The 10,362-nt window shown below is 34.5% G+C and overlaps 1 pseudogene; it reads left to right on the top strand.

Annotated features, from left to right (window-relative positions):
- Nucleotides 1-1,431: 1,431 nt before the first annotated feature.
- LOC110428752 (putative terpene synthase 9) lies at nucleotides 1,432-9,676 on the top strand (annotated as a pseudogene).
- The last annotated feature ends 686 nt before the right edge of the window (nucleotides 9,677-10,362 follow it).

The raw sequence follows: 10,362 nt of genomic DNA, 5'->3' as shown, positions 1-10,362 counted from the left end.
GAAAAATGAGAAGCAAAAGAATTTTCATCTTTTTTAACACATAAAAAACTCAATTAAAGTTTATGAGTAAAGCAATAACGATAAAGTGCAAAGTTATTTGAAATGTGAGTATGTGACTAGCCATAAAACACGTCTACTAATATATAAGGATATTTTATACTTTTTGAGATTTAAAATTTTTTTAATCCACATATTTATACTTGTTATGATACCACATGCAAGTGACATAAATTTTATAGAACACCAAAACATAAATAGTCAGATAGTAACAATTTAGGTTATTGGAATCGAAGTTAGGACAATTCCTAGGCTGGGACTATGGTCTCCACCTTTAACGAAAAAGAGATTAACGTTTAAATAGGTCCTAACATAAGCCCCTCCTTTTTCTTTTTTTTTTGAATATCAGGATGTGTAATTGGATAAGCACCATATGCAGCCTATTGGCTCTAGCCCCTCCCTTTAATTGTTTCTATTGTTGGAAGACCTACAGATATCGCCTTAACCATATTTCTTTTAGGATCAAATTTGTTAGTCTATTTAACAAACCAACATTTCCATTAAATGGTTGGCCACATATATGGAAAATTGCAAAACTGGTTTAAAATGGAGTTAAAGAGAAGCAGTTTCCGGGAAAGAATAAAACCCATTATTACAATGGTAAAATGAAAACTATTGACTGAAAGGCGCTACCATTGGTGCTTCCAGGTGAATTTTTTGTATCAGTTCAATTATTTGAACTGTGAGGCTTTTTTTTGCTATTTTATTATTATTTGATTTTGTTTGATCAAAAATAAAATTACAAAATTATCGAACCTATACAGAATGTTGCACAATTCTTACGAACATGGCCTCAATTCTGATAAATTTTATGCTAAAAGTTACTTTTCATTTTTGTTTGGTAAATCTCTTCTAACAAGCAACTTTTTTAAAGAAAAATATTACTAGTGGTTCTCCAACTTGGATTCCGCAATTAGAAGGTGATCAACTTTCACTAGAAAATTTAAATCACGTGAATGGTATATTTCTATATATTTGAAATTTTCTCATAAAGATCAGTGATATTTTGGTCCTTGAAAATCACAATGGACCCTTATCCAGTCCAAGCGAAATCCACGATAATTTGGACAAATGGATTAGAATTGTGGATGTTGAACAGAAAAAGGGCAAGGACAGATTTGTAATTAGATCTATGTACACGCTACACGTCAAAATTGTTCTGTACATAAAGGAGGTGGGAAAGGGAGTTGTTATTTTTATGCCAAAATGCTCAGACAGGTGGAGCCTATGTATTATCAAATAACTGTTTACACCTTGTGAAGAACAGTGATGCAGCCTTGGAAACATATAGACCTAGCTATTTCAGCTCACTAGTACGAACAAGTAGCCAGAAAGAGCCATTGTCATAATATTAGTCTATGCTTGAGAACAATTATGGACTCTAATGCAGTGCAAGTGAATCAGCGAAGATCCGCCGGTTACCTTCCCACTGTTTGGGATCCTGAATTCATTAAGTCCTTGAGCCTTCCCTATGTGGTAAGTGTCTCATTCGAAGCATAAGCTTAGCTCTCCTTTATATTTAATTTGAAGTGTTTCGGGCTGCTTTCGCAGTATGAGAGTGATGGCACTCGTCTGGAGGAGCTGAAACAAAGTGCTAAGTGCTTGTTTACATCCGTAAATGAACCTAAAGAAAAATTAGATCTGATCAACACAATTCAGCGACTGGGAGTGGCAAAACACTTTGCACAAGAGATCCAGGAGGTTCTTGATCTTGTTAATCCGTATATTGTCAATGATCTCTATACTGCCTCCCTTCAACGTCGGCTCCTGCGTCAGAATGGTTCCTCCACTAACTCGGGTAATCTATTGTCTTGTACTTTATTAAACTTCAAGTTTTTATTATACGAATATAACTCCAACAATTCGGAAAAAAACATACTAAAAGTCTCTGAATCTTTCTCTATTATAAATTGATAGTGGACATGGAAATTTTGAGCTGTGCAATAAAAAGTAATCCTCTCCGATTAACTTATAATAATACATAATACCAAAATTAAATTTGCCTGAGCTTAGAATTACTATCACCTGGTATATATGTAACGTACTCATGGTGAAAAATCAGATGTGTTTAACAAGTTCATGGACAGTGATGGGAAGTTCAAAGACAGCTTAAGAGAAGATGTGGCTGGGTTGTTGAGCTTGTATGAAGCTTCTTACGTTGGGTTGCATGGAGAAGATGTTCTAGAGGAGGCCAACAAATTTAGCACTAAACATCTAGAATTGGCAATGGAGAAGTTGGATAAAGATTTAGCAGAGCAAGTGAAAGAATCACTTCAAGTTCCACTATATTGGAGGTTACCAAGAATCGAAGCTCGAAACTTCGTCAATATCTACCAAAGGGATAGTAAAAGGAACTTGGATTTGCTCGAACTTGCTAAGTTGGACTTCAATCTCTTGCAGTCGGTTTACGTCAAGGAGCTAAAGAAACTGTCAGTGTAAGATATATCTGTCTTTAAAATTTAGCACTTCGGAAATCTTTGAGCAAGTAAACTGAAAAAGAAAAAGAAAACTTGCTCATTGCTTTTCAAGTTCGTGTTGATTTCTTTTTTTTTTTTTTGTTTGTTTTGAAGTTGGCTTTTGGATTAGGTTGCTTTACTTGTAGGAATTCTCCGTTCAGGTTTTGGGCTTGGAGGCTGTAGCCTATTGCTCATCCAGCTGGGTCTCTGGAGCTTCTCAAGGACTGTCTTCTCAGGCTTGTTCTTGCCTGATTTCTGTTATATGTGTGCTCTTATCTCTTTAATAAAATTTGTTCAAGTCTTTATTCTGCTCTTTTAATTTTGACCCAAGGTGCTGATCATATTGTCCGACCATCATGAATGAGGCTAGTATAGGGTTCAGTATATGTAACTGCTATTGATGGGACAGGTGGTGGAAGGACTTGAACATGAAGGACAAGCTACCTTTTGCACGAGATCGGTTGGTTGAGTGCTATTTTTGGGCAATGGGGAGTGTTCCTGACCCACATTTGTGCAAATGTAGGAGGAACCTCACCAAATTTGGAAGTTTAACAACAGTGTTGGATGATGTATTTGACACATACGGATCAATTGATGAGCTTGACAAGTACATGGACGCAATCAATAGGTACTTTATTAATCTAAGTACATCTAGGCATACTCACTCAAAATTCTTAATTTATAATTACGTCTGAATAAACGGTTCAACTTTTAAAAGATTTATTTTATTTTCAATAATATAGAAAATTAATATTTTTTTAAAAAAATGAATTTTCTTTTAAATTTCTTTCTTATCATGTGATGGAATAACTGATGTGAAATATGTCTTGTAAGAGATTTATTATCTTTTAATAATTGAGAGACTCAAACAATGACATTTATAAATATTGGTGGAATTGGATGATAAAAATACAAATATCAAAATTTAAAGTGATTGAAAAAGGAGCTTTACTCTGTAGTTAACTTACTACATATGCCGAAAATTTTCATTTCCCCGTGCAGGTGGGATCTTGACGCTATGGAGGGACTTCCAGAGTACATGAAAGTATGCTACTCAGCCATGCACGACCATGTCAATGAAATGGTTCAGGATGCTTCAAAAGATCTTGGCTTGGATATTCTACCGTATATCAAGGATCAAGTACGTATAATGTTATCAAAATTGAAAACACAAGTTGCAATTAACTAATTAAGTAAGGAACAAAATACACACACATATATATGGATAGCAATTAGCAATTCATCCAAAATAAATTATGTTGATATACCCAGATGCAAATTGGCAATCGATTCAATTAATGATGTTTTGTGATATGGAATTGAACCAAGGTATATAGTTTGAGAAAAAATAAATTATAAAATAACTAATTAGAATTTTTTTTTTAACTTATATCTTGTTTAATTATGACTATTGCAGTGGGTGTGTTACACAAGATCATTGCATGTAGAAGCAGGATGGTTTTATGATGGATACATGCCAACGCTGGATGAATATTTTCAAAATGGATGGATCTCAATCGGTCTTGCTACAGGCTTGGCCTATGCCTTTTTTGGAGTACTAGAGGATTCCAAAACAGATCATTTGCCATTAGAATTCTTCGAGAATTGGTCTGAATCTGAGTTATTTTATTGGCCATCCTTTAATTACCCGACTTTTGGATTATTTAACAACTTGCAAGGTATGTGATAACTGATAACTCTATTATATAGAGTTATTTTGACTCATTTTGGGAGCTTCTAAGTACTAGATCTTGAGATTTATGTTCGAATTTAGCATTATAGGTGTTTTTTTTAGTTTAAGTTTGATATTTTGTTAAGTGATTAATTTAAGTTATTTAGTTAAATTTAGGTTATTTTATTTTAAATTACTTTAAGAGTAGTTATTCTAATTTCTCCAATGGCTTTTGTAGGAAAAATGAAAAAGACTCATTTGATGAAATCAGTGCAAGTATGGTGATAGCTTCATTCGTATATGTTTCAATATTTTGACCAATCTCTTTCTAAAAAACTCCAAATGAGGTGATTCTTTGACCAATCAAATTAAAGAAGAAGGCAAACAATTTTATGTTCACCAATTGGCCCAGTTATGATTGGATCATGGTCAAAACATTTGTCAATTCGGACCACTGCAGCAGGATGTAAAGACTGAACATGATGCAGTATTTGGAGCAAATCTTTCAATCCAGAAGTCCATTGATGTGATTTTTATCCATTAGAAAGTTAAGAGACAGGGATAAAATTTTATGTTTACTACTTTGCCCAGTTCTTAACATATCAGGGTGAAACTCATGTTTGAAGTTGATAGACTGCCACAGTGCTGGGAGAACAAGGTTGCAGCGTTGATGAAAGGAAGCACACATACAAATTCCAGAGAGCTCAACGCTGCAGCGCTGGAGAAGTAGCGCCGCAGCGCTACGCGACTTCCCTAAAAAAATAAAGGACATTAACGAAATTTCGCAAAATTAGGTTATTTGGAGCCTATTTAAGGAGACTTTTTCAGAGATTTTTGAGGCAGCAAGAGAGGCAGCAAGAGAGGTAAGATTTAGATGAAGTGTGAGGGATATTGTAATCCTAGGCTTGTTTGATTGATATTTATTTGAGTATTATTATTTTGATTTTTTAATTTAATTCTGCTATAACTTAGTTGATTTGATATTATTTTGATATGTTTTGGATAAGATTAATTTGCAATAATTTTAGTACTTAGTAAACTTTTAGATCAATTCCCTGCGGATCGATACTCTACTTGCTAATATACTATCTATTCGATACGTATACTTGCGTGGTAGAATTTAATTGACAAGTTTTTGGCGCCGTTGCCGGGAATTGTTTCTAGAATTTATACTTATACTAATCCCAAGCAAATTAGTCTTAATTCAAAATTTTTTTAATTTTATTTTTAGGTACTTTTGATTGAGGTGATGAATTGTTGTAACTATCGGTGGACATCTGAACAATTGTGCCTAAGAGGGTTGCTAGTGATTATGAATTGGCTATCAGTGCTTTGGCCACTGAAGTTGATGCTTTGTCTCAAAAAATTGATACTTGGGGTATTAATGCTTTTCAAAATCCTTGTGGCATGCAAGCTTCGGAGATAGGCATTCGAGTGATTGTTGTCCAACCTATTCTGAATCAATGCAATTTGATGGAAGCTTCAATGGGCAGCAAAACAATTCATACTCCAACAGTTACAACTCATGGTGGACACCCCAAATTTTTCATGGAGTAATGATCAGGATTCCTACATATTCATCCACAATCTATTTTTCAGCATGATTTCCAGTCACAAGTTAGAGCCCCTATACTTGAGAAGAAGCTAACTTTGGAGGATATGCGATACAGTTCATGAAAGAAATGATGCCATCATTCAAAGTCGAGCAGAATCAATCCAAAATCTTGAGACTCAATTAGGCCAACTTGTTAATTACATCAACAATAGGCCTCAAGAAATTTTACCAAATGACACTGAGCCTAATCCTAAAAAAGAAGAAAATGGTACCATCTTGATGAGATAAATGGCAAGAATGTGGTAGATGATGAAGACAAAGCAGATCAAGGTAACACTTCCACTAATCAAGTTCGAGATGAAAAAATTAAGCAAGAGGAGGAAGTATTTACACCACCACAAGTCAAGCCATATGTGCTTCCTATCCTTTCCTAGATAACAGCTGCTAAGTTACCTAAAGCGGCTATTGACATGGAAAATCCAAAGAAACTCCTTGAGGCTTGTTTGGTTCAAGTGGCAACAAAAAAAGACCAGAATGAAGAACTCACAAATGTTACACATGTTTGAAGGCTACACCGAAAGTGCATTATCCAAGAAGAACACAATTGAGAAGTTAGGTAAAGGTCAGCCATTCCACCATCTTGGGTTGAGCAAGCACCAAATCTGAGTTAAAGCCACTACAACCTCATCTAAGAGAGACTACTTCACACTCAATACAATCATTTATTCCATAACTCCAACCTCCTTAAAGGGTGAATGAAGACCTCAACCAAAGTCAAGCAGTGACTATAAACGAGCGCTCTTGGGAGGCAACCCAAGCTATATTCTTTTTGATTTAGTTGTTATTCAGTTCCTTTTTGTTTTCAATTTAAATAAGTAGTTCTAATCTCTCCTAGCTTGTTTTGCTGTGTATGCAGATTTGGAAAGCAATGAAGATGAGGAAAAAGAAGATTAGAGCTTTCAGAGGAACTACCACCATTGATAGGGAAGTTTCTTTTTCTTATTCTTTTTAACTTTTCACATATGAGGACAATGTGCAATTTAAGTTTGGGGAAGGTTTTATGTTATTAGTTTTGTGATAGTTTATGTTAATTTATTTTCGTATTTTTTCAATAGATTTACTTGTGCCAGCTTCATTTAATTTACCTATCCAATGATGAGAAATCAGTTATATTCCTATCTTGATTCTTCAAAACACGTGAATATTGTTTGAGTGTTATTAAATTCTCATGCTAAGCTTTGCCATTAGGTTGAAATTTCTACATTTGAGCACTATGTCTTTCCTTAGATTTATTGTATATATTTAGAAAAGGTTTATGTGATGCAAAATTTTGAATTATGTAATGATGTCTAGAATTTGTTTGATTCTCTCTCGAGCGAAATCCTAGGCTATACTTAGTTAAGGAGATGATTTAGGCCATTTTTGGACCGATTGAGCCTTTTGTACCCTTCCTTACATAATTATCCTCAGTTCCCCTTTGAGCCTAATGACATCTTTCTTTGTTTGAACACTAATTTTAGCCTAGACCCTTATAATATATGGCAACAATTCTTGCATCCTCATTCCTAAGTGCATAAGTCAATTTAGAATGTGTTATGAGCCACATAGTGAAAGAGGTAGTCAACAAAAAAAAAAAAACGATGAAAAGTTCAAAAATATGATTGTACTCATCTCATTGCCCAATAAAAGAATTAAGTTTGGGGTATGAAATTGAGAAAAGAAAAAGGGAAAGAAAGAATGAAGTGTTGACAAAAGAAAAACTTTGATGAAGAAGGGTATACAAGTGAAGGAAATAAAGCTCTGAATGGCATCCAGATTGACTATGTGCTTAGGGTGATTTGAGCTATACATTATCCATATCCAACCTTAACTAACCTAGCTCTCACACATACATTACAAGCTAATTAAAGTCCTATTGATCTTAATATAGTGTTAGCCTACATTAGTGAGAGAGAGGGATGAAAAGCAAACTTATGGAGTTAATTATTAATTGAATTTGCATGAATATAAATTTATCCAGATTGTACAATATTCTAAGGGAAGAGATGACACACACACACGGAAATTTAATCTAATGAGAGTTGGCATTTGAATTGAGACATGAACTTGAATAATATTTATGTGTTGCCTAGAGTTATGAATGGATAACTATGAGGATATTAAAGGTAATAATGAAAGGGCAATTGAAGCTAATTAAATGTTTTCATGTTACGTTATGGCAGTGTTGTTTATGTTTTGCTCGAGGACTAGCAAAATCTTAAGTTTGGGGGGTGTGATAACTCTATTATATAGAGTTATTTGACTCATTTTGGGAGCTTAAGTAGGCTAGATCTTAGAGATTATGTCGAATTTTAGCATTATAGGTGTTTTTTAGTTTAAGTTTGATTATTTGTTAAGGTGATTAATTAAAGTTATTTTAGTTAAATTTTAGGTTATTTTATTTTAAATACTTTAAGAGTAGTTATTGCTAATTCTCCTATGCTTTGTAGGAAATTGATGAAAAAGACTCATTTGATGAAAATCAGTGCAAGTATGGTGATAGCTTCATTCGTATATGTTTCAAATATTTGACCATATCTCTTCTAAAAAACTCCAAATGAGGTGATTCTTTGACCAATCAAAATAAAGAGAGAAGGCAAACAATTTTTATGTTCACCAATTGGCCCAGTTATGATTGGATCATGGTCAAAACATTGTCAATTCGGACCACTGCAGCAGGATGGTAAAGACTGAACATGATGCAGTATTTGGAGCAAATCTTTCAATCCCAGAAGTCCAATTGATGTCATTTTTAATCCATTAGAAAGTAGAGAGACAGGGATAAAACTTTTATGTTTACTACTTGGCCCAGTTCTTAACATATCAGGTGAAACTCATGTTTGAAGTTGATAGACTGCCACAGTTGCTGGAGACAAGGCTGCAGCGTTGATGAAAGGAAGCACACATACAAAATTCCAGAGAGCTCAACGCTGCAGCGCTGAGAAGTAGCGCCGCAGCGCTACGCGACTCCCCTAAAAAATAAGGACATTAACGGAATTTCGCAAAATTAGGTTATGGAGCCTATTTAAGGAGACTTTTCAGAGATTTTGAGGCAGCAAGAGAGGAGGCAGCAGAGAGGGTAAGATTTAGATGAAGTGTGAGGGATATTGTAATCCTAGGCTTGTTGATTTGATATTTATTTGAGTATTTATTTTTGATTTTTCTAATTTAATTCTGCTATAACTAGTTTTGATTTGATATTATTTTGATATTGTTTGGATAAGATAAATTTGCCAATAATTTAGTACTTGTAAACTTTTAGATCAATTCCGCGGGATCGGATACTCTACTTGCTAAGATAGGGTTATGCCTATTCCGATACGTATACTTGCGTGGTAGAATTTTAACTGACAATAACTCGGTGCTTAATTCCTCTATCATTGAAAACTTCTTTATTTTGGAAAAAGACTTGACTACTAAACTAATAACGTGATGTGTTTAACTTTTAAGAACTTAAAAATCCAAAGGGCATAATGTACGGCTTTGCCAACCCCTTTGGCTATGCCCAGAGAGAGAGAGAATGCCAACCTTAATCTTATCCCTTCAGAAAAAACAAAGCTTCTTCTAACTTGTTATTATGGGACAATTTTGAAGATTGAGATGGAAAGGGGAGAGACAGCAAATTCAATCCAATGTTACATGATTCAGGAAGGCGTGTGTGAAGAAGAAGCACGAGATCACGTAAAAGGGTTAGTAAGTTACTCATGGAAAAAGCTTAACAAGTTTATTGCTCAGAATTCTCTTCCTTTTGGCTTTGCCAATACTGCGTTGGCAATGACATGATGTGTTACATGAATGTATCAATTTGGCGATTGGTTTGGCATTCAAAGTCAGGCAAACAAAGATTGTGTGAAGTCTTCATTGTTCAACCCCGTGTTGAATTCAAACTTGCATTGAAGACCCTCACAAGTCATGCTATTAACCAAAAGTTTATCCCTAGTTATTTTTTGAATTATGACAGCTGCATATTATCAAGTCTATGACAACTATGTCTAGTGAATGGCTTATGCAATAATTAGCATGTAATATTGTGCCTAGCTACTGTTCAAAGCTTGTTTGTTAAGTCTTTGCTATGTATATTTTCTAAGTGAATGCATATAAGAAATAGAAGCCTACTATTATGAAAATTTACTTTTTCTGGCTCTATTCTTCACACTTGATCTTTAATATGTTGTGTTGATCCTACCTCTACAAAAAAAGAAAATAGCATTGTATTAGAGCATTAATGATCTTAGAGGCTTGTTAGCAAGCTTCAAAAACCTTCATAGCACATAAACAACCTTGCTTTAGCAAAGTATGGCATCAAGTGGCAATACAGCAAGTCTCTTTGCACCAATCTTCAATGGTGAGGGTTATGCATTATGGATTGTCAAAATGAAGGCTTTTCTTAGAGCATTTGACCCTTGGGAAGTTATTGAACATGGAGGAGAAACCCCTGAGCTCAATGCCCATAAACCAAATAAGACAACATAGTGAAGAAGTAGCCAGAAAGTACAAGGCATTGTCCCATATTCACTATGCTATAACAAAACCTATATTTGCAAGAATTATGGCTTGTGAAATAGCCAACAAAGCATGGGATA

This window comes from Theobroma umbraticum, unplaced genomic scaffold (genome assembly GCF_002168275.2).
Source record: "Theobroma umbraticum cultivar Fairchild unplaced genomic scaffold, ASM216827v3 scaffold_182.0, whole genome shotgun sequence".
NCBI classification, from domain to species: domain Eukaryota; kingdom Viridiplantae; phylum Streptophyta; class Magnoliopsida; order Malvales; family Malvaceae; genus Theobroma; species Theobroma umbraticum.
Note: the sequence above shows the minus strand (reverse complement) of the source record. Positions and strands in the feature narration are given on the sequence as shown.